We start from the raw sequence: 21,678 nt of genomic DNA, 5'->3' as shown, positions 1-21,678 counted from the left end.
GACAAAGGGATGTAGTGACAGCACAAGGGGAAATGGCTTCAAACTGAAGGAGGGCAAACGTAGATCAGATATTGAGAAGAAATTCTTAACTGTGAGAGCGGTGAGACCCCGGCACAGGTTGCCCAGAGACGCTGCGGCTGCCCCATCCCTGGAAGCATCCGAGGCCAGGTTGGACGGGGCTTTGGGCGCTCCGGGTCTAGTGCAAGGTACCCCTGCCCACGGCAGGGGGGTCTGAACGAGAGATGAACCTTCTCGCTCCCTTCCACCCCAGCCCAGGCCGCGGTTCCGCGCCCGCCCCGTCCCGCCGGGGCTCCGCCGGCCGCGCCCGCCCGCCCTGAGGGCGCTCCCCGGGGTGGCCCCTCACGGCCGCGCCGCCGGGGCCGGGCCGGGCGCGTTCACCGCTTTACGGCTGCTGAAAACCTCCCTGGGCGGGCTCGGGGCGGCCTTGCGGCGCCGGGGCAGCGGGGCGGGCAGGTAACGGGGCACCGGGGCGGGAGGGGGCGGCGGGACCTCCGCAGCTCCGGCCCCATCACGGCGGGGCGGGAGCGGCGCGGCCCCGGCTGTCAGCGCCGGGAGAACTTTGCCGGCTCCGCGTGTGTTTGTGTGTGTGTGTTTGTTTGTTTTCTAAAAGTAAGTCAGAACTCGGGGAAGCAGAGGCTGCGAGGGCTGCGGGCTGGGGCTGTTCGGGACGGAACAGGTAGATGAGCCTCGGGGATGGTCCCGCACAGCCCCGCGTCCTCCCGCTCGCTGCCCGTCCCCGGCTCCGAGTTACCGCGTTGAGTTACTCGCTGTTTTGGTATTTCTCTTCTACTTCTTCAAGAAATAGACGAGCATGGGTCTCGGCTGGATTTAGAAACTGAATTATGTGTTGAGTGATGCGCTAGCTCCTTTAAAGCTCTTTAAACACTAAAACAGAACCCCCCCACCCCAAACACAGTTCTCGGGATGTCGCCTGTGACTTTGTGGAAGCCTCCGGCGTTTGGGATGTGCGCAGGTGTCACCCGAAACACAGCCGGTCATTTCGCGAGTTTCAGTGCGGGACAACATTGTAGCCCTTCTGCCTCTCTTTCTCCATCCACGCGGAGCTCCTTGACTTCAGCAGGTCTCTGTATACAAAGCCCCCCCCATACCTCAGATAGCCTCAGCACTGTCATTAAACCTGCAAAGACCGTGGAGTTGACACTTGCAAACAGCGCTGAGAAATCTTGCTGACTTCAGCTGAAATTTGCGGCGTTGTTGCTGAGTCATCAGGACAGGAATATTCAGGGAAGAAATAAAGAACTTAGATTTTTAACCCTAATATGAACAGCCTGCTTCATGTTGGTTTATTTATTACTTGGTACGTATTTCTTGCGTTTACAGGCGAATGTATTTGTTCAGTGGTTAGCATATGGAAAGCATTAGATAACTGAAACTAACGATGCCAGAGTCCTGTATATCAAGCAATGCTGTGTGTATTTTTAGATTTTAATCTAAAGAGCTCTTGTATGAGTCCCAGTACATCTGTAATGCAGCATTTATCTCCACTATCATCAAAATACTAAAGAGTGTCTTCTGAATTTTGGTCATGGATCACATTCCTAGTAGATGTCTTAACTGTAGGATAATATACCATAAAGTTAATCAGTTGAAACAAGCCAAAGAATGATCTTTTGTAGCCGACCTTTTGCAGTTTTTTGTCAGTTTTTTCAGTTGGAATTTTTAAAATAAAAATTCTAGAGCTACCCACACACCACTTTCTTTAAAAAAAAAGAAGAAAATAATCCTACAGAAAAGCATTTTTCTGCAAGTTTCATCATATTTTTGTTAGTTTTAGTGTCTATCTAAACTTTGCAGTTTTGGGGTTTTTTTCACATCCTTAGAATTAAAATGGTTTTCCGTTGCTCAAACGAAGCAAAACTTCTGTTTGTGATAATTGGAAGCTGTTTTGTTTGCTTTGAAGAGCTGGGTCCAGATTTATCTAAAGCAGAAAAAAGGATTAAGTAGGAAAAAATCAGAATTGTCAAAGTTGATAAAAAGATGCTCGTGGTTCTCATGTGTGTCACAAGCTGCAGATTTTTTTTTGGTAGCAGCTCCCAGTAGTCATGCTGAATCATATGACTTTCAGCTCTGTTAATCTTCATAGTTGAAGTCTTAGCTTGTCATTACTGTGGTACATACCTGCATTATTTTCTCCCCCCTTCTTAAATAACCTCAGGGTATGAATACAAATTAGACAAAAATAGACCTTTAAAGTTCTTTTTCTCCCCCTTAATAAGCAGATTTATTTCAGAAGTGTAGTTCTTAGTGATTCACATGTAACCCTCTAGGGAACATGTGCTGTAGATCTTCATTATGGTAATTTGTCAAATAGACGTCTTCTAAACCCTCAGCCTCTTTTAGTGGCGATGTGGAGATGGTGCACTTGGGAACATGACTTAGTGGTGGGCTTGGCAGTGCTGGTGTTATGGTTGGACACGATGTTCTTACTTTTCCAGCCTAGAAGATTCTGTGATCAATTTAAACAATTCTCTTTATTCTTGAAGCCTTAGCAGCATGCTCATTAAAGCACTTTGTTTCTCCTCAAATATGCATCTGCTGTTTCTGTCAGTTGTGTATGCCTGGGAAATGATGCTGTGCAGGTAGAAGTAGGAAAGATCATTGTTCATCCTCCAGTAACTACATGGTTCTGAAAAAGAAGAAATCAAGTACAGCTCTTGCAGCCCAGGCTGAGTGCAGAAGTGCAGTTGTGTTCTGTCAGCCATCTGTTGGTCATTGGATCTGCTGGTCAGCTGGAATCTAGCAGGGAGAAACTAAGACTTGTGTATCTGAACACATTTTCAAGAAGTAATCAAATAGAGGTTTGTGAATGCTGCTGGTTCTGGTTTCTTGCACAAATGTGCTTGTGAGTGTGTGAGAAGCACAGAGTAAGTACAGGAGCTGAATAAAAGGATGGGCTATTATTTGTTAATGTTCATTCCTTGTGGTGAAAATCAATATAATGACGTTATTGACATTGGTTGTTGACCTCGTGAGCCTTGACTTGTGATTCAGACTGGTTAACTTTAAACTCCCTGTACTAGTAAGTACAGCATTCCACCTTTTTACAGGGCCAAAGGATTCAGCAATCAACAGTTTTGCTGGGCCTTCTCCTTGAAAATCAGAGGGATGTATCATCCACACACGTGTGTAGTGAGGAGGACATATCTGAGTCATCTGGAAAGTTGAATTGGTAGGATCATTGGGTCTGTTCCTTTGTTCTCACTTCATTTTCTTTTTTTAACTTCTCAGTTAACAATTTTCCATGTACATACAGATTATTTTATGGGTGGTCTTGAGGAAAAGCTTCAATCTATATATGACTGAGCAGAAAATGTACTGTGTCTTTGTGTTTGTCATTAATGAGATTGCTCCAAGAATCCTCTGTCAAGTTTAGGTGTTCGTACTTCAAGGAGGATGTTAAAGTCAAAGAGACTTCAGAGAAGTACTGTAACAATGAATAAGGGTTGAAAATAGCTCCTGAGGGAGAAATTCCAAGAGCTCAGTATGTTAAATATTATCAAAGAGGAAGGCAGGGAGGGATGTGTTTGCAACGTTTGTGTGCACTGTGAACAGAAATTCTATGATGAAGCAGAAAATGATGGGATATCAGGATCCTTTGGTTACACTATGAGCCAGACACATTTGCAGTAGAAATAAGAAATGTGTCTTCAGCAATGAGGGTAATTTATTGTACATTGTGGTCGGGTATTCATCAAAGAAAAATTTTAATTCAAATATGATATTTTTCATTTAAGATGTACCTAATTGAGGTCATGTGTCCATGTTCTGTGGAAGTCAGAGTAGATGATCAAAGTACTTTTTCTGTATCTAAATACATGCATTTACATAAAAAGACAATAATGAAATATGGTTCTTCAGCCCAGGAGACTGTTGAAATTAGAACTGACAGTTAACTCAAGACTTGTAATGTCTAAAATATCTGGAAACAATGAATCACAGAATAATTAGGTTTGGAAGGAACCTCTTCAGATCATCCAGTCCAACCCCAAAACAAAGATCTCTAAAACAAGAACTTGTTTTAACTGTACCAAAGATTGAAGATTGCAAAGTTGTGTTGGTGAGTAATTCTTCAGCAATGGGAAGATGTCTTCAGACTGAATTTCTGCATTAGTAGGTCTTGGCCATTTTAAATACTGAATTAGCATGCCAGTTCCTAAGATTCCTTAAAAGTTTTCATGAAAATACTGTGGAAATTAAGGTGGTTTAAGTTTGGAATCTGAAAAAAAAGGTGAAATTAAAAAAAAAATAAAATAAAATCCTGCTGTCATGGAGTAACTTTTACAGAAGAGAACCCTTGGGCTGTTACAGAAAACTGCTGATTACAACAGGGTGGTTACAGAAGAACCTACTGTGTGGGAATTATTGAAGGGTTTGCAAGGAGGGATTTGTAGATCCTGCAGAGATTTTGGGGAAACCTGTGTTATAATGCATTATCTCCTGTGGTGAAGAGCCAGCAGGAATGTTCTGAGGTCTTTCATGTGCTCAGTTTTTACATGCCTTTAGCAGTCAGTGCTCTCAGGTCTCAGGCTTAGTGGCACTGTAGGCAGCTGTGCTGGTTTTGCCGGGGATAGAGTTAATTTTCTTCCTTGTAGCTGGTACAGGGCTGTGTTTTGGATTTGTCCGGGAAATGGTGTTGATAATAAAGGGATGTTTTGGTTATCGCTGAGCGGTGCTTACACAGAGCCAAGGCTTTTACTGCTCCTCACCTCACTCCCACTCCACCAGCAAGGCCCAGGGAGTTGGGAGAGGACTCAGCTGGGACAGCTGATCCCAGCTGACCAAATATATATATATTCCAGACTGTATGGCATCATGCTCAACATAAAATTGGGGGAGAAGAAAGAAAGGGGAGACATCTGGCGTGATGGTGCTTGTTTTCCCAAGTGGTGTAGCCTTGCTCTCCTGGGGATGGCTGAACACTCGCCTGCCTATGGGAAGTGGGAAATGAATTCCTTGTTTGGTTTTGCTTGCGTGCACAGCTTTTGGTTTACCTGTTCAACTGGATTTACCTCAACCTGTGAGTTTTCTCATCTTTACTCTTCTGATTCCTTCTCATGGGGAGCGAGTGAGCGGCTGCATGGGGCTGAGTTGCCAGCATTAACCTTCTTGTGGGGGTGAAACCACAACAGCAGCATAAGGAGAAATAAGAGTTGTACATCAGAATAACAAATACATCCGAATAACCTCCTTTTGACGCAGTTTGACAGGATGAGCAGAAATCAAGCTGAAGAGCAAGTCAAGATATGCCTGTCTTGTACAAACACTTCAGCTCTGTGGAGAACGTGTCAGGAATCAGCCTTCAGTGTGATGGGAGATCACCAAAATAAATGAGGAGGACCTAAGCAAGCACATATCACTCAGTGAAACCAGTCTTTTTGCTTAAATCCCTGAAGGTACTGAAGCAATGACCAGAGGTTTGATTAAGGGGCATGGTTTGGTGAACCAAATCATGTCTCTGATGAGGACCAGCTGGTTGTAATACTGCAGCAAATTAGAGCAGGAAAAGTCTGCAGCTGGAAGAATTTTTGAGAGTCTGAAGGTGATTGTGCTTCTTGTCTCAAGGGATAATGTGCAACTATCCAGAAAGTTTCATGATATATGCTGAAGTGAAAGCTGAGTATTTATTGAGTATTTACCAAGGTAAGGGTTGGAGATGTCTGAAAAAGTGGGGGTTTTACAGCTCCTTCCGCAAACTCTAAGCCACTTAATTTGATTGCACAGTTTCATACTAGTATTTAATGGCTTAGAAACAGGTGGATGATAGATGATTCCAAATGCTGTAATTACAGGTAAACCTGCATGAATGTCTTTGCAAGGTAGAGGTGTTTGTGCATTGTTTTTCTCCTTACTAATAACAGAAAGTAATTCATAGGTGTGTACATATTTTCCTTCCGGACTGTTGTTATGGTTTGGTTTTTTTTTTTTAAGTTCTTACTTCTTCTAAAGTGTTTATTTAGTTTGTATTTTAGTTCTAAGTAGTTCTGTACAGTTTCTATCTGTTCTACTTTATATTGACATTCATGTTAGGGATGACCCAAATCTGTTTCAAGCTTTGTCTTTGTAATGGTGGTAATAATTCTACTTTCATAAAAGAGAGTTTTATGCACTGACATAGGCTGTTACTATGTGGGATACAAGGTGGTATAGGCCAAGTTTGTGGTTTGGAAAGATTAACTTTGGTAAAACTGTAATGAGAAGTATCTGTGCAGAGTGATGGGTGAGAAATTCTTAAAAAAACTAATTATTTGCAGAAAACCATGTGTATACTGGCAATTTTCAAGTAGACTCGGGTGTATTTATCTACCCATTATAGTTCTTATTTTACGGATGAACATGCTAAGTGCTATTCAGAATTATTTGGCCATATGTTCCTGTTTTTATGGAACTTCATTTTGTGGGCTCGTTATATAAATAAAGTTTTCTCTTCGTGATGGCATGTACTAAGAGAAGGAGAAAAGAATGTTATTTCAAATGTTATACCTTTTGCAAAAGAGCAGATGGTGTTTGTATGGGGGGCTTCAAGTAAGTTTTACACTTTAAAACTGCTGCTTTATTCCAGATTGTCTAAGAGAAATTAGTGTTTCTAGCTCTTCCAAAGCATAACAGGTTACATTATACCTGATGTGTGTTTTAAAGTCAGCAAAGGTGTGAAGTTACACTGAACTGCTCCCAGTTGGTTTCACTGTGTTTGTATAACATGGATTGTTCCCCAAGTGCAGGCAAGAGTTACATCCTTAAAATTCCTTGGCAAGACAAGACTGGGGTGAGACTGACTGATCTCAAGTTTCTGCATCTTTATTCTTGCCTTTTTACAGATAAGTGGAAGACTTGATTCTTCCAGTCTTTATGACTTCCTTCAGTCGCCACAGCTTTGTGAAGCTGATAGAGAACAGTCTCCTGGTGACACCAGTCAGCTCCTGCAACACCTCTGGACACATCCCATCTACTGTCACAGTTGGTTCTTTACAGTCAATCTGACACACTTCATGGGCACGAAATTTGATGCAAACCCCCCTCAGGAAAAATAGTTGGCAGATGATTAATTTTCCTATTTGTCTTTTAATGTGAAATTCGAAATCCACTGGTCATGCCAATCGTGGGAAAAAATGAATTTGTCGGGAAAGTCTCAGGGGAATTTGTAGGTGGGAGCTGCAGGCTGCATTGAAACATTAAATTATTAAACTTGGCTTTTTACAAATGCGTTCCAAGGCATTTACATCTATGAATCACAAACACCATGCTGGGTGAGACTGAGGGCAGGAATTTACACTCTATTGTTGTCCACATGAGTTAATTGTCTTTCATTATTCCCTTGTTTAGTCTGTTGGTGGTTTTTTTGGTTTTTTGTTTTGTTGTGTGTTTGGTTTTTTTTTTTAATGACAATATTTGGGCATGTTAAAAAACATATTTTCCTAGTGGCGATTTGCTTCGAATAACTTTATTTTAGTACTGTTTTAGCAGGAACAAATTCATGTGAACTCTGGCACAGAATAATTTCTTGCATGAATATTTCAAAGTGTAATTAGATGGTAGCAAGAAATATTGAACTGCTGTAGATACACACCTTGTATCCACAACAAATAAAGCATTATGCTGGGGACTTACAGAATTTCATAATCCTCCTGTTGATACTGGCAGTTGGTGTGGGAGCCATTGCAGAGCATCTGCTGTGTGAAGGAACTACCTCTGAGGAGGAAACTGGTACCTTGTGGGGTCACCTGTATATGAAAGTGAAATGTTCTGTGCCTCTGGCTCTAGGCTGTGTCTGAGGCTCAGATATGGAAAGCCTATTAAAATATTTGTGGATTTACTCATTTAAAGGTCTCTGAGAATACCTGTGGAAGAAAATAGCGGATAGATCGGGCTGCTGCTTCCCTTAACTGTTAAAGGAGAGTTGTGACACTATGCCCTTTTCTGCGTCCTGTAAATGGGCTGTAGCAGCCATTTGGACCATCAAGGAGGAAAAAGGAAAAAAGTTCTGATTAAATAGGGAAGAGAGTTATGTGGGGTCAGAAATGTGCTTCTGAAACTTATTTCAGAACAGGGAGTGCTGCCTTACTGCATATTTTTACTGTATCAATTGAGAATAAAGCCTATATGGTGGTGTTTATGTAAGTGCTTCCACAAGACAGGCATGTGCTGAAGTATCTTGAGAAGCCTGGTCATGTTTTCAGACCAAAGTATTGGCCTGGAGCTGCTGTGTGAGCATATGTTCAATATGCTGAACCAGTGGTTATTCAGTATTTCTTAGTTGCAGACAAGCGTGCAGAAGTATCCAGTTTTCTCCCAGGATGGAATGAGAACAAATGCAAAGATATTTTTAAGTCAAATTGAATTCTTGTTTTCCTACCAGCTAATCACATGTATTAGATGCTTGCTGAGTGTCTGCTGTTTGAAAAACAGATACAACATGGGCAAGTATGTCTGGCACAAGCCAGATGGTTTGATTTGTCTTCATGGAAATAGTGGAAAAAAGCACATACAGAGGCTGTGGAGAATGTGGTGGAAAATAAAATTTGCTTCTCTAGTTCTGATCAATTATTAGACAATCAATTGCGATTTTAATACAGAGCTTTCCTTGATTACAGAGTTGTGGGTTTTTTTCAAGTGCTTCATCCACCTACTTGTAATGCTTTGAAAATTATTATTTTGGGATGTGCTTTCTTTCTTTCATCCTTGGTAAAAAAAAAAGAAAGGGTTTTTTTTTCTTCATGTTTTCGAACAGCTGTTTTTCATAAGTGTGTGTGGATAAATACTTATTTCCCTGTGGTCTAGCTGGCTTCTCTGCACTGTTAATACTTCACCATAACAAAAAGTGGTTCTGATACACCCTTCATTCTTGGTGTATTTTGTATGCCAGCACTTGGGTCTAGATTTTGAACTTGAATGGATAATTAGCTTTGAAACTATGAAAGTGTAAATTCACTAAATTTGCATGTGGGCCTTACACGGGTTTCAGCTTTCAAACCAGCTCTGAAGAACACTTCAGTTTTCTGGAGAGAAAAAAAATGTCTACTCTGCAGGAAAAAACAAAATATATTTCAAATGTTTCCCCCCCCCCCCCCCCCCGTTTTAGTAATATGAGTGTTCGAAGATCCAGCACTTCAGAATCTGAAATTGCCAGGAACAAAACATTTTCCTGGCATGTGTGTTCAAACATTGGATACTTCTAATGTGAGTTTTGTTTTGTTTGGTTGGTTGGTTTTTTTGGTAAAGTTATTGTTTTGTTGGTCCTTTTTGTTTGTGAAAAGGAACAGACTGCTGTTTTGTTTTATTGAGTAATGTACAGATGGTTCTTGCACAAAAAACTTACCCATGTACTTCTGAGTACAGGGAACTGAAATGAAATACACATTCTCATATATGTAGTGGTTGTATATTAATGTATGTAAACATAGTAGAGTTTATTTATGTGTGTACGATCTTGATCAGATAGGCTTGTGGCTTCTGAATTTGTAACTAGTTTCAGAAAGTTTATTGAGAATATTTATAGGAATTTTTCTGAGTGCCAGTCCTAAGAGGGATCTGAGATGAAATGAGGATTTCCTAGGAAATATAAAGTTTGAACAGTTATGGAATTGTTATTTCCAGTTATGTGAAAGTGACCTGAGGTGGTCTCCCTTTTGAAATGGGTATTAATAGTCTCATATACACTCTGTAAGTGGAACCTGCTTGTTGTCTGCTTGCTGAGAGATCAGGGCTCCATAAAATTGACTTTTGTGTGTTCTGTGTCAGAGCAGACCTATTGAAGGTTTTGGAAGAGTGGGGTGAGGTTTTGAGGGAGCTGTTTATCAAAGTCTTCCTTCCACTAAAAGGCTTGTGTTCCAGTACTTGAAAGGAAGGGAAAAAACGTTAGCGAATATCAAATTATAGTTGAGTTATTTTAACTAAAATACTTGGTCTTGATGCTACTTCTTAATGGGAATTGTTTTTTGTTCACCATGTTGTGCAAGTATAAATGAGAGGCTTGAAAAATCTTACTCTTCTGTCTTTTTCAAGATTAAGTATATTTTTTGAAAATAATATTGATGTATAAAGGCTCCTTTCTGCTCTGTTTCTCTTACTTGTTTTTCCTTTATAGAATAAAGTACCTTTCTAGATCTATAATATGTTCTAAGTGGTAAAGCCTAAGTAATTTTTCCTTTTTTTTCTGGCAGATACTTTGTGCGATTCAGTTTTGAAGTTTAATTCTTTCTACGTTTAATGGAGACATTTCTTTTTCGTTTTTTTGCTTGAAAGGAGTTAATTAATGACACTTCCTAGAAAGATGAGATAGAAGTGTTAACAAGAAAGGGGAAAATTTGCTTGACCTTTAATGTATAATTTTTTTTAGTGCCAGTTCAAAAGTCTGAAAATCACTGATGTCCTGAGAAGGCATAAAAGTGCCAGTGTAAAAGATGTATCAAAGTAATTCAGTTTTTTGGAATTGAAATAAATGTGATTTAAAGAGGAACTGTCAAGATACTTAGATCTTAAAATTACTTTAGTGGAAATTTGATTTTTATTCAGTTAAAGGCTTGCATTTACAGTGTTGGTTCTAGAATAAATTAACTGAAAGCTGTAGAAAAACTCAGATTATTATTATTATTGCAATGCTCCCTGGGGATTATTAATCCATTTATTGTTTATCTCTTGCCTTGGAGGAATTCCATCTAGAAACTTTTATTCAATTAGCTCATGCAATGTGAAGTATTCTAACCTGCTATGTGAATGTACTGCTATTTAAGTGATTGACTGCTGGTTGACACGAAGTTGTACTGGTTTGTGAAGAAAAGTGGAAAAAGAACAGAATTTTCTTTGAAACTATATAGAGGAAATTGCCTTACAGTGATATGAGATGTGCCTCACAAACTGCCTTAAAATGCAGACTGACCATTGTCCTGATACGAAGTGGAAACTTGGGTAGATATTTTTCAAACCAGAAGCAGTCGGGGAATAGATAAAAATGGAGTAATTATTCACTGGTGGAATTCTAGACACAGGAGTCTGCTGGGGACATTCTTTATGCACCAAGATGTTCCTGAATGGACAGAATCTAATGTAAATATTACCTTAGTCTTTCCTGGTAATCGTTCCTCAGTCAGGGCTTTTCTTAAGACTTAATTTCTAGATAGTCCTGTAGGCACTGACCGAACCATAACATGCAGTGCTTGTTGTGTGATTTCTGTTTCAGAACACTTTTTTTAATCCTCGCTGTTGTGTTACACTAATCAGACCCTGCAGAGGTCCGTGCTGTATTTTGTTAGTTATTGCAGCAGGTTAAAAATGAAGAGGAAGTGCCAGTGAAAAGTAATTTAATCAGGAGTATTTTCTGCAGACTCAGTACTGAGCCTGGTTTATCAGGACTCCATAGTAAGAACAGCAATACCAAGTAAAGAGGATTCAGTGTTTATCTAAGATATTGTTAAGATGAGAGGTTTCTAGATCCCTTCCAGGGTACATTTCTGAAGGCTGTTAGCATTTTTGTAGTACTTGGGTCTTTTTGTTGGCTCTTTGGCTGTGTCATGTAGAGTGAACAGCAGGTCAGACTTGAACGAAATAAATACACTCAGCCTAAAAATTGCAGGATTTTGCAATCGATGTCATGAAGTTAAACTGTTAGAAAATTCGTTGGGTTTTGTTTGTTTGTTTTTGTCTTCCTTTAATGAATTACAGATTAATATTGTAAATCTTTTTTTTTTAAATAGCCTGCTGCTAAAATATATCCCTGAATTTTGAAACTTGTAAATTATTCTCATTAAGAGCCTATTGTCTTTCTAGGCAAGATTTATTCCTCCCCCTCCCAGCCACTGTATTTCTCTTGTTTATCTTAAGACTGCTTCTGACATTGTTTTAAGCACCATTTTCCAAGGTGAGGGTGTGTGAATGAATTAGGCAAAATAAAACACTTTACCTGGAGCATAAACTGATGCCTGAGGTGTCTGAGGTGCTCAGGTTTTGTTGTGACTGCTTTAGTCAAGCCAGTTTGGGGACAGTGAGACTTAGATCTCTGTATTTGCAGGTTGACCACCCAGTGCTTAAGTCAGGGCTCTTGCTCAGCAAAGCATTCATATTTGACATTATATGCTTTCCTCTGCTAATTCAACAAATTAATGAAGAGTGTTTGCTGAAGTATCACGGACTTCACTTCCTTCTGAGGAGAAAATTACTTTTTTTTTTCATGAATAAAGATCTGCGGTCACTGACAAACTCAGGCAGCTGTAAATGCTGCACAAATGGCTGAAATAAAATATGGAACGCCTGTTTGGTGTGCTCTGAGTGCTTTAACAGTCTGGTCTGACCTTTTCTAGTTGAAGGTCAAGAGCTGATGTGAAGAGCCCCAGCTCTCACCCGTGCAGAGCCCCTTCCATGTGGTCCTTATGCCTGTTAGTGCCTTATGGCCCAAGAGCAGGACTCGGAATCTTGAAGTGAGGCTGCCACATGCTGTCTTGCATCATCAGCACCAAAGAAATCGTTTTAGTTGATAGTCAAAGATGCTCTGAGGAGAAGAGAATGGGGTCTTTGTCATCTTGTTACACTGCTAGATATTCTGCATATGATACAGATATATATCATACCATATATGATATATATATATATATATCTCATGTGCAGAATAGACTTGTGAAGGTTGGGCTGCAATAACAGGTACCTAAGACAAGTCTGAGTTCTTGGAACACACAAACACATTGTCACAGTGTGATGGTACGGTGAGATTTGGTTAAAAAAGAAAAATCCAACAAAGGAAGCTGGAATGCATTTTTATTGTGTTCCTCACTTCAGGAGTAGCTTTCTGAATTTGATTCTCAGTGAGAATTTTTGAAAATTTTATGTATAAGTAGCAAAAATTCATAAATAGTTTATTTCAGTTTGTTTTTTCCTGATCTATGCATGATTTCATTAGCTTTAGGCAAGTGCCTAAGGATTCGAACAGGCTTTTTCTTCTAAAATTCAACTTGTAGTATGATATCAAATTTTGTTTCCTTTTAACAAGCAGAGACCTTACTTAGCAAAGATTGGTAGAGAGTTGCAGCTGCACACATCTGTACTTCGTGCCTGTTCCCATCCAAATGTGTCAATTTTTCATACTTCAGTGGACTTGAGGTCAGACCTGCTGCAACCTTGGTAGTTTTAAGAGAATTACTTTTGTGGAAAGAAAAGCATGGAAAGACTTAAGTGTTTTGTACTGTTGTTTTGAGTAATGCAGACTTGATTAATGCAACTTAGTTGTGTCCTTCTTTGTTTTGTGGTGTCTCCCCATCACATGATATGCTTTGACTGGCACAAATGGTCACCAGCAGAGCTAAGTTGGTGTTAATCAGCTTATGGAATGAATCTGGTTTGAAAGGTGAATGAGAAAAAATGTAAAACCCAAACCCCAAATAACCCTGTTTATAATGCAGCTTATAATAGCATATTTATATATTGCTGAGATAAAGATTCTCCAGACTAGTTCCAGGTTAATTGAAAAAATATTTTACTGGAATCAGAATTAGAATATGAAGAACAGAGCTAATATTTTACTTGAACGGAAGTTATATAGTTCTGCCAACTCTGTATGGTTAAGCCTGCATCACATCTAAGTGAAGTTAAGCAGGATTGATGCTGTGCAGCCTCACCTGCTGGAGCTGCCCAGGAGGCTGCAGTTCCCTGTGCTTACTGTGTGCTGATTTCATGGTGTTGCTCAGTGTGTTAATGGACCAGCAGATGTTAAAAGCAACTTTCCATGGGTTGTAAGCCAGGAAACACAAAACTGAGAGCTCTGTCAAAGCTGGGAATAGGCTCCAGGGGAATTTTCAACATTATCTGTTGTTCTCTAGACCGTGTGGCTATTGGAAATGTAGTCATAAACCTTTAGGAAAAATTATCTCAAACACTTTTTTTTAGGAATGGAAGTTGTTGTTTTGTTTCTTTGGGATTTGGGGGTTTTGCTTGTTTGTTTTCTCTAAACATTTTCTGTTCACAAAGAAAATGTCCAGAATATGAATATCTAACTAAACAGAAGAGCGCATGAACTTGGATTTGAGAGACTTGCTAAATTTTCAAATGTAGCCACTGTTCCCCTGTCTGACCTTGGCCAAGGCTACTTTTCTTTCCTGTGCTTTCGATTCCCTGCATATAAAATGAGTGATGCCATGCTGTCTTTCTGAAGAAACTTCAGAAAATGCACTAAAAAGCAATGAATTAGTTCTGAGAGTTACAGTTTTCTATAGTCACATGACTTTAGAAACCTTACTGTGTCACTCTAGTTATCGGGCAAAGTTCTAATCTCATGGAATGAACAATGAAGCTCATTCTCAGTGGCAGTCAATGTCTCGCCAGATATTTCATTCTTGATACCGTTGCTGGGATAATAAATATTTCAAAATACAGTTAGAAAAAGACAAAGCAAAAGCAATATAAGTAAATGTGAGCTTACTTCTCACAGGCTTGTGCTTTCTACTGAATATTCATGGTTTGAAAAGGAAGGCTAAAAAAAGATGAGTAATTATGAAGGCAAGGGCATGTTTTGTCAGGCTGTTTCAATATCCTTTGAGCTGTATTTAGCAGTAACAACATCGTAGTGTCTCCAGCTTCCTGTGAACTGTAGTTTCTGATTGATGGTAATGCCTTCCACTGTGACTTATTCTTCTGGTGTACCAACCTCTAATGTGTTCTTCAGCTTCCCCTTGCAAAGCACCTCCTTGCATAAGCTCTAACTAAAATAGTAGTAATAGAAAAATCTTTTTTGATAATGAGGAAGGCTCTGCAAACATTCACAGCATGTCACATACAACTCCTACATCAGGGTTGCTTGGGGAACAGGTAATTTTAGTCAGAGGACTGCCACAAAATGGATTTTTTGGCAAAAGGGTGCTTTGGTTTACCACCATAGGCAGAAAAATTTAATTGAAAGCACGCTTTTGGATCTGTTTGTGTTCAGTTAGGTATTTGTATTTTGGACATTTTCCTTGTGAGCAGAAGATATTTGGGAAGAAAAAGAAAAAACAACAAACACTTAAGAAATAGGAAGTGTTGTTCCAGAATGATCACTGTGTGGAACCGTTTATTACAGCTTTTATTTATTAACAGTGGCAAAGAAATGAGCGAGAAGGTGATGTGCAGGCAAACATACTTTTTCATGAGTGGGGAATACTCTCCTTTAGTAGAAAGTGAGGAAAAAAAAAAGTGGTGACCTCAAGGGAAAGTACTATTTCACTAAAATTTTGACTTCTGTTGTATATTAACTGCAAATCAGAAGTGCAGTTGGGCCACCTCGTGCCTGATGGGAATGCACTGAACAGGTAGTAGTTGTCCAGCTGTCCATTAACACATTGGAGGGCTCATGAGTTCCAAAGAAGACAAGATAACTGTTCCTGCCGTTGGAGTGCTGAAAGGATCTTTGACAGTAATCCTATTATAAGTAGTAACCCACCTCACAGAGATGATTTGTGTTTGTACCCTGATGTGATTGAGTAGAAAGGGGAAAAATCTCTTTGTAAAAATTCTCCACCACAATCTCCGTAATCTCTACTTGAGTGAGCATCAGCCAAGTGGGAAAATGAAAAATTATAACCTGCCAAGCATCAGTGGCAGACTGAAATGAAAAAATTGCAAGTTAATAACAGTGATGCCTCCAAAAAATTTGCTGGCCAATTTAGCATTGCTTTGTCCAAGGTCACATCTTGCAGCTGATTATTATTAGTAATTTGCAGATGAGGACTTTCTACCTTTCTTATGGCAAATGAAAATCAGGGAAATACCAGGTACTGTTTAAAACTCAACACTGTCAATCTCTTCTGATCAGAAGTAAGTCATGTTCCCTGCTTATTTGCTTAAGAGTAGGCACAGAAGTTATTTCTCCTGTAGTGAAGTGGGACATCTGTGCTGTCCTTTGTGGCAGTGATAAAGTCAATGTGATGTGAAAACACTCAGTGGAGTGAGGTTAGTGAAGGGATTAAAAAGAGGAAAAACTATACCTTGCCCAAGTTTGTTCTGGACCAGACTCTTGCTAATGTTCACGTGATGATTTTTACATAATAGTGTTAAAAGATGATGTTGCCTGTTTTTGAGGTTTCCTAATGAATGTGGACCTATTGCAAACTAGTGCACAAGATTTCATGTAAACTCTGTCCTGGGAAATAACCAAACCATGTTACATGAATCCAAGGTGCAAAAACCATTAGTGAACTGTAGCTTCACTTGATTTCCTTCAGCACAGTCTGCTCAACCAATTTAATATTACAGGCTAAGCCTTGCTACATTTGCAAAGTGTTGGCACACTCACTTATTTAAAATAGACCATCCTTCAACAATTGGAATGTATCGTTAGTGCATGGGAACTCCTGCCCTGGGCCTGTAGTGAAAGGGGAAACCCTCTGTGCAGTTGTTTTCATGTGGTTCTGTGGTCCTTTTAATGAAGGATATGCAACATCCTGATATGCTGAGTGTACACAGTGGTTCTAGGGAGATTCTGTGGTCTGGTGATTCAAAAATCTTGTCTGTGGGTAATTGTTTTTCAACCACTGAGTTGTTGCTGTGCAGAAAAGACTGCAGCTCTTCTGTCTGGTATGGAAAGTGAAGGGCACTTCTTCCTGGAAGATTGATGGAGTACCCTCTTTGTAACTGCCCTGTATTCTAACCAAATGGGTTTTATCTGTCATTAAAATAATAAAAATACTTGAACAGCTCCATTCAAGGACTCTGCAAAAGCATTCATTTTTATTCCAGTCTGTGAGCTGTGTAAGCTGGGGTTATTCTGGGCTGAGACGGCTGAAAGTGTCACTGGAGTGCTGTTCATGAGCAAGAGGATTAACTTGCAGAAGGTGTCACTGGTGTTTGTTAAGGATCACTGTGGTCAGAAGCCTGGGCTAAGTCTCAGCCTCTAGAACCAAGTTTTCTGGGCATGTGCTTGGTAGGAATGGGAGCTGAATTCCCAGCTGTACTTCCCAGCTCTCTGTGGAAGTTCCCTATTAGGTCATTCATATCCTGTCTGGCTTCTGAGGTCTGACAAGATCACAGCTTGAACTGTTTAATTTTTCTCGCTGTCATGCAATGCATCATAGTGAGTTAGTTCAATAGTCCTAATCTAATGCTTACTGCAATGAAACTGTGAATGTATCAATCAATACTGGTTTGAGTAAGCAAAGCAAAATGAAATATTCTTTTGACAACTTCTGTCGATTTCATTATCTCCTTTTTAATCACAAAACAGTCTCTTAAAGTTTCCATACTTCCTTAAACTTTGTAGTCTGTCTGCTTTCATGTACATCAGGCTGATGCCAGCAGCTCTTTTCTCTCCCAAGCGAGGTTCCATCTAATGCATTAAGTTATTCTGTTGCATTCCTGCAGCAGAAAGAAGCTGATTCTTTCCTGACATGTCCAGGCAGCTCTGGCAGGCAGACCTCTGGACCTAGGAGCAAAAATTTCAGGCAATATGAGACTTCAAACTTGATATTTTATTGCCTTGCTGTTTTTCTGCCTTTGGGATACTTGCAATGCAAACAAAGCAGAGAAGCTTTAGTGTTGCCAGTCTGTAGCATCACTCAGTCTTACCATCTAGTGTTATGTGATGTCTAATATCCAGAGTCTGACAGGGTGTGCTCTGTCCTAGGCCAGGCAGAGCTGCAGTTTTTGGATTATGGTCATGTTCAAAGTGGAATTTCCTCGCTGAACTATGTGTTGTTTTTCCCATTTATACTAAGGCTTTTTTCCATTTACACAGGAAAAGGTTCTATCCATGTGTAATATCTCTGTGTGTGCTGTCATATACACACCCTTTCCAGCATTTTTGTGACAGTGTAGTGGACGTGAAATTCTTCCTCTTTTTCTGTAAAAATTCTGTAGTAAATTTTCCAGTTAGCAATTTTCTTTTAATGTTGGATACATTAAGAGATAAACATACAGGTGAGAAGAAGAAACAAAGCGTAGAGAAGATAAATACCTGTACACAGCTAGGCATGAGATTTTCTTCACACCTTCTGGGACAGAACTGGACTAGTTGCCCCTTTCTTCTATTTTCAGCAGCAGTGTTGGTTTAGATGCTTTGTTCTGCATCCTTTCCACAGAGAGGAAATTACAGGGCACAACTCTCCTGTGCTTTCTTATATATGACCAGCTATATGGATGCATAGTGTGGATGGAGGAGAGAGCATCCAAAGCTTGTGATGTGCAGTTGTAAAACTGCAGTTCTTTGCCAACCAAGAGGTGGGTGCAGCAAGCTGTTCTCCAAATCAGGCCCTTTTTCCTTGCTGTTGTGAAAAGCTACAGCAATGACTCTCCATTTTTGCTTCTTAGGAGGCTTTAATGCTCTTGGGCTGTCTCCAGCCAAATGCTGATAATAGGCTCTATAAGGGAACTTTTGTGCAATGATTCATTTAGCAATGAAATTGCCTGTAGCAGAAGTGGAGCTGACCAAGAGAAAGGTAAGGTTAAAGAAAGTATTTAGACTTTTGTTGGTTTGGGTTTTGTTTGTTTGTTTGTTTGTTTGTTTTTAGAGCTCATCAGAGCAGATTAAGGCCACTTGAACACACATGTAACACTTTAAAAAAAGAGTCACAAAGCTGCACTTTTTTTTTCCTGAGATAATCCTCAAGAATATTTTACATCTTTTATGAATACTACTTTTAAAGTTTCTATTGGCAGGTATTTATCTATGATGCTTAACTTGTAATTGTGGAGGACATCCAAATTGTTATTTTAATTAACCCTTCTAACCTTAAAAGAAATGCAAATATTTGCAGACCATTGCTTTTTCTACTGTTTTTCTTTTGAAATATTTTAAGGTAATTCAATCTCTTATCATACTTCTGAGTAAGTATTTTCCTGGTAGGCCTGCTACTTTCAGAGTCTTCCTTTTTGAAGCTTGCATGCTGATTATTAAAGTGTGTGGAAAAGGAGTTCCCTGACCCATTACAAAATAATTCTTTTGCAAAACAGACAGCATAAAGCATTCTGATGACACTCATAATTGCAGTACTTCGGGAGTAATTGCCCTGATAGTTCATTTTCATATTGTTGGAAATCGTATTTACGTGTTATCTTTAATGGAAAATGGCATGCTTGTGTGGAAATACTCACTGGGTTTAACTTGAGAGCAGATGTGTATTTACTTTGCAGGTAAGCAAACATTTAGGTATCTGAATCAGGAGAATGCATTTTAATGTCCCTTGTATGTGATGGTGCTTCCCTGGACAGCTGCATTTTTCCAAGTCACGGCCAACCCGAGTAGTGATGGATGCTGGATGCTCAGTGTTCATCCAGTGGATCGTATTCCAGTGATCACAGAGTTTTGAATAGTGCCAGAAACCAGTTTCTGGTCAGACTTTGGCCTCTGTGTCCTCAGATTCATTTGCTGATGTCGCCTCTCTTTGGTTACGTGATACCCATTTCTACCAGGTAAGGCTCTTCCAGAGAAAAAGGAGATGAGTGTCACAGCTTTGCATAGATACCCTTTTCTTAGCTTTTGCTTTCCTTTGGTAAAGAGATGATTGACTTTCTCATATATAACTGAAGACAGCTGGTTGATCAAGTGCTAAAACCTGTAGTAGGAGGGACATCTCTGGGCAGGAAGGAGAGTGAAACTGTGGTGGTGCCTTGGCACAGAATGAGAAGGCAGATCCCTGAGTAAAAGTAAATAAATAAATCAACCAACAAAAAAGTTCAAACGCCAGTGTCTGTGTGGGTGTGTTTTGCCTCTATTAGAGTCAGGCTTGTAAGTTAAAACTAAAATAAACACAGCTTTTCCTGTGATGGACTTGGGTACTCTATAAAGTCTTTTTAGTAGAGTTTATCTTGTATCTTGACGTTAAATTACCTCAATAAAAATAATTCCTTTGTGTGCTTTCTGGATATGAAGTTTAATCAGACTGTCTTGGAAAGTAGCCTGGGACTAATATAAGTGTTTTCTTGATGTGATATCTACACATTTTGTTTGACAAGAGAGGAGGAAAGGACTGTGGTCGTTCCCTTATTGCATGGGAAAGAGATACCTGAAGTATGTTGTCAACATTAGATTTTTCTGCATTTTCTTTATGGTGTTTTTTTAATTCAAATTCACAGCTAAATATACTATCTAGTGTGTAGAACAATTGCTAAGTTAGCAGTTTTTAATATGCAGTGATTGTAGATAGAAATGAAGCTGGGTGTGGAGGAATTCTTAGTGTGTGCAAATCAGTATTATCATCTGACCTCAGTTTTTCCCCATTTTCTTATCTTCTAAAAACCTTCTGCTTAACAGCTCAGTGTAACAATTTATCTTTCAGATAGGTCCAGGCACTTACTCTGTACAGTTCTTGATCCTTCTGCTGTGCTTTGTCATCAGCCAAAATGCTGCCCTGTCCCTGCACTGGATGAGGCTGTCCCAGTGTAACTTGTGATGAGACTGGAACTGGCATTGGAGTGAAGGTTTTGTTGTATGATCAGAACTTGGGGCTGGAGCAAAACTGCAGTTTCTACATCCAGTGAGTGGGAGCTCATTTTGGTTGTTACCAAGCATGGTACTCGTTCAACAGATAGAAGACTGAGCTAGCCAGTCATCCTGAAGATGTCAGTCTTTCTAGGGTGTAAATTTTTTAAAAGCAGTGTCTTTTACAATGACACATTCTGGTTTTTATTTTGTGTTCAGGATAAAAATGTGTGTGACCTTGGTAGAATAAAAGAAAAAAAAAAGTACAAGAACAAATTCCATTGCATAAAAGTACATCTGAAAAGTTAAATAAAAAATCCTTTCCTGGAGATTAAGTCTGCTGGCTTTCTCCTCCCTTTTAAACACACTCTTTACATGATGCTTAAGCTTTCAAGTCAAAGTTACGAGGTGCTTTAGCCAGGCTTGAGCCTGAGAACAAGACCCGAACCAGGACAATAACAAAATGACACAAAGATTGACTTCACCGTGCTTGCTGGATGAAGTGAAAACTGCTGAAATATAAATCCTATATCCTGGGATTTCACTGCCTGCTGGAACTAATCTCATTAACTTAAAACCACCTGAGGCTTAAGAGACATATACACTGCTGTGAGAAATTATATTTATCTCGTCCTAGGGGGAAATCCTTTTCCTCCCCCAGCTTACCTTACTTTTGACTTTGTCATTCTTGAATTACCAGGTCATTTCTCCCCCATGGGAAAGTCGTCATAGCTCACAGCAATGCAATTACTGTATCTGAAGTTCACTGTTGTATGAATGCTGAGATCACTGTTTGAGGTTTTTCTTAAATAATTTCCTAAAGAAAACAAAGACTGGAAAAATAATAGGTTAGCAGTTTACTTAAACAAAGTTCCTCCGGAGCTACAGGAAAAGATTCCAGAACTAAAAACACAGAATAAGGAAAACAGCTTACTGAAAACATTTAGGTGTTTATTGCCTTTGTAAACCAAACACTGAGTTTTCTTTAACCATTACAGTTTAAGAGATTGGTGGCCTCTGATAACTGGTAATTGGATGCAGAAATTTCAGATGTAAGGTTGCAGTTTGAAATCCCATAAGTGTTGCTAGTGAGAGCTCTCTAGTTGTGTTGTTGATTCCTGCACTCCCATTTGGATTGAGACTAGATCCCAAATCTGCATTCCATATGAAACCCAGCCAGTTCCTACTTATTCTGTTTGATATGGGAGGATTTTGGATGAAGCCTTATTTTTATAATCTTGTTGGACTTTGCAGCAAGGCAAAATGACCCT

General features: G+C 39.6%; 1 protein-coding gene across 5 annotated transcripts in view; it reads left to right on the top strand.

Moving 5' to 3' along the window:
* Window positions 1-349: 349 nt before the first annotated feature.
* Window positions 350-21,678, top strand: part of NAALADL2 (N-acetylated alpha-linked acidic dipeptidase like 2) — a 434,035-nt gene continuing 412,706 nt past the window's right edge. For 4 of the 5 annotated variants that reach the window (XM_050308259.1, XM_050308262.1, XM_050308258.1 and 1 more), the window contains exon 1: window positions 350-474. The gene's annotated coding sequence lies outside the window, so the exon portion shown is untranslated. The remainder of the gene's footprint in view (window positions 475-21,678) is intronic. The other variant, XM_050308260.1, reaches the window with a different exon arrangement.

This window comes from Myiozetetes cayanensis, unplaced genomic scaffold (genome assembly GCF_022539395.1).
Source record: "Myiozetetes cayanensis isolate MyiCay16 unplaced genomic scaffold, myiCay2020 scf13, whole genome shotgun sequence".
Taxonomy (NCBI): Eukaryota; Metazoa; Chordata; class Aves; order Passeriformes; family Tyrannidae; genus Myiozetetes; species Myiozetetes cayanensis.
This window is presented reverse-complemented; position numbering and strand designations above follow the sequence as displayed.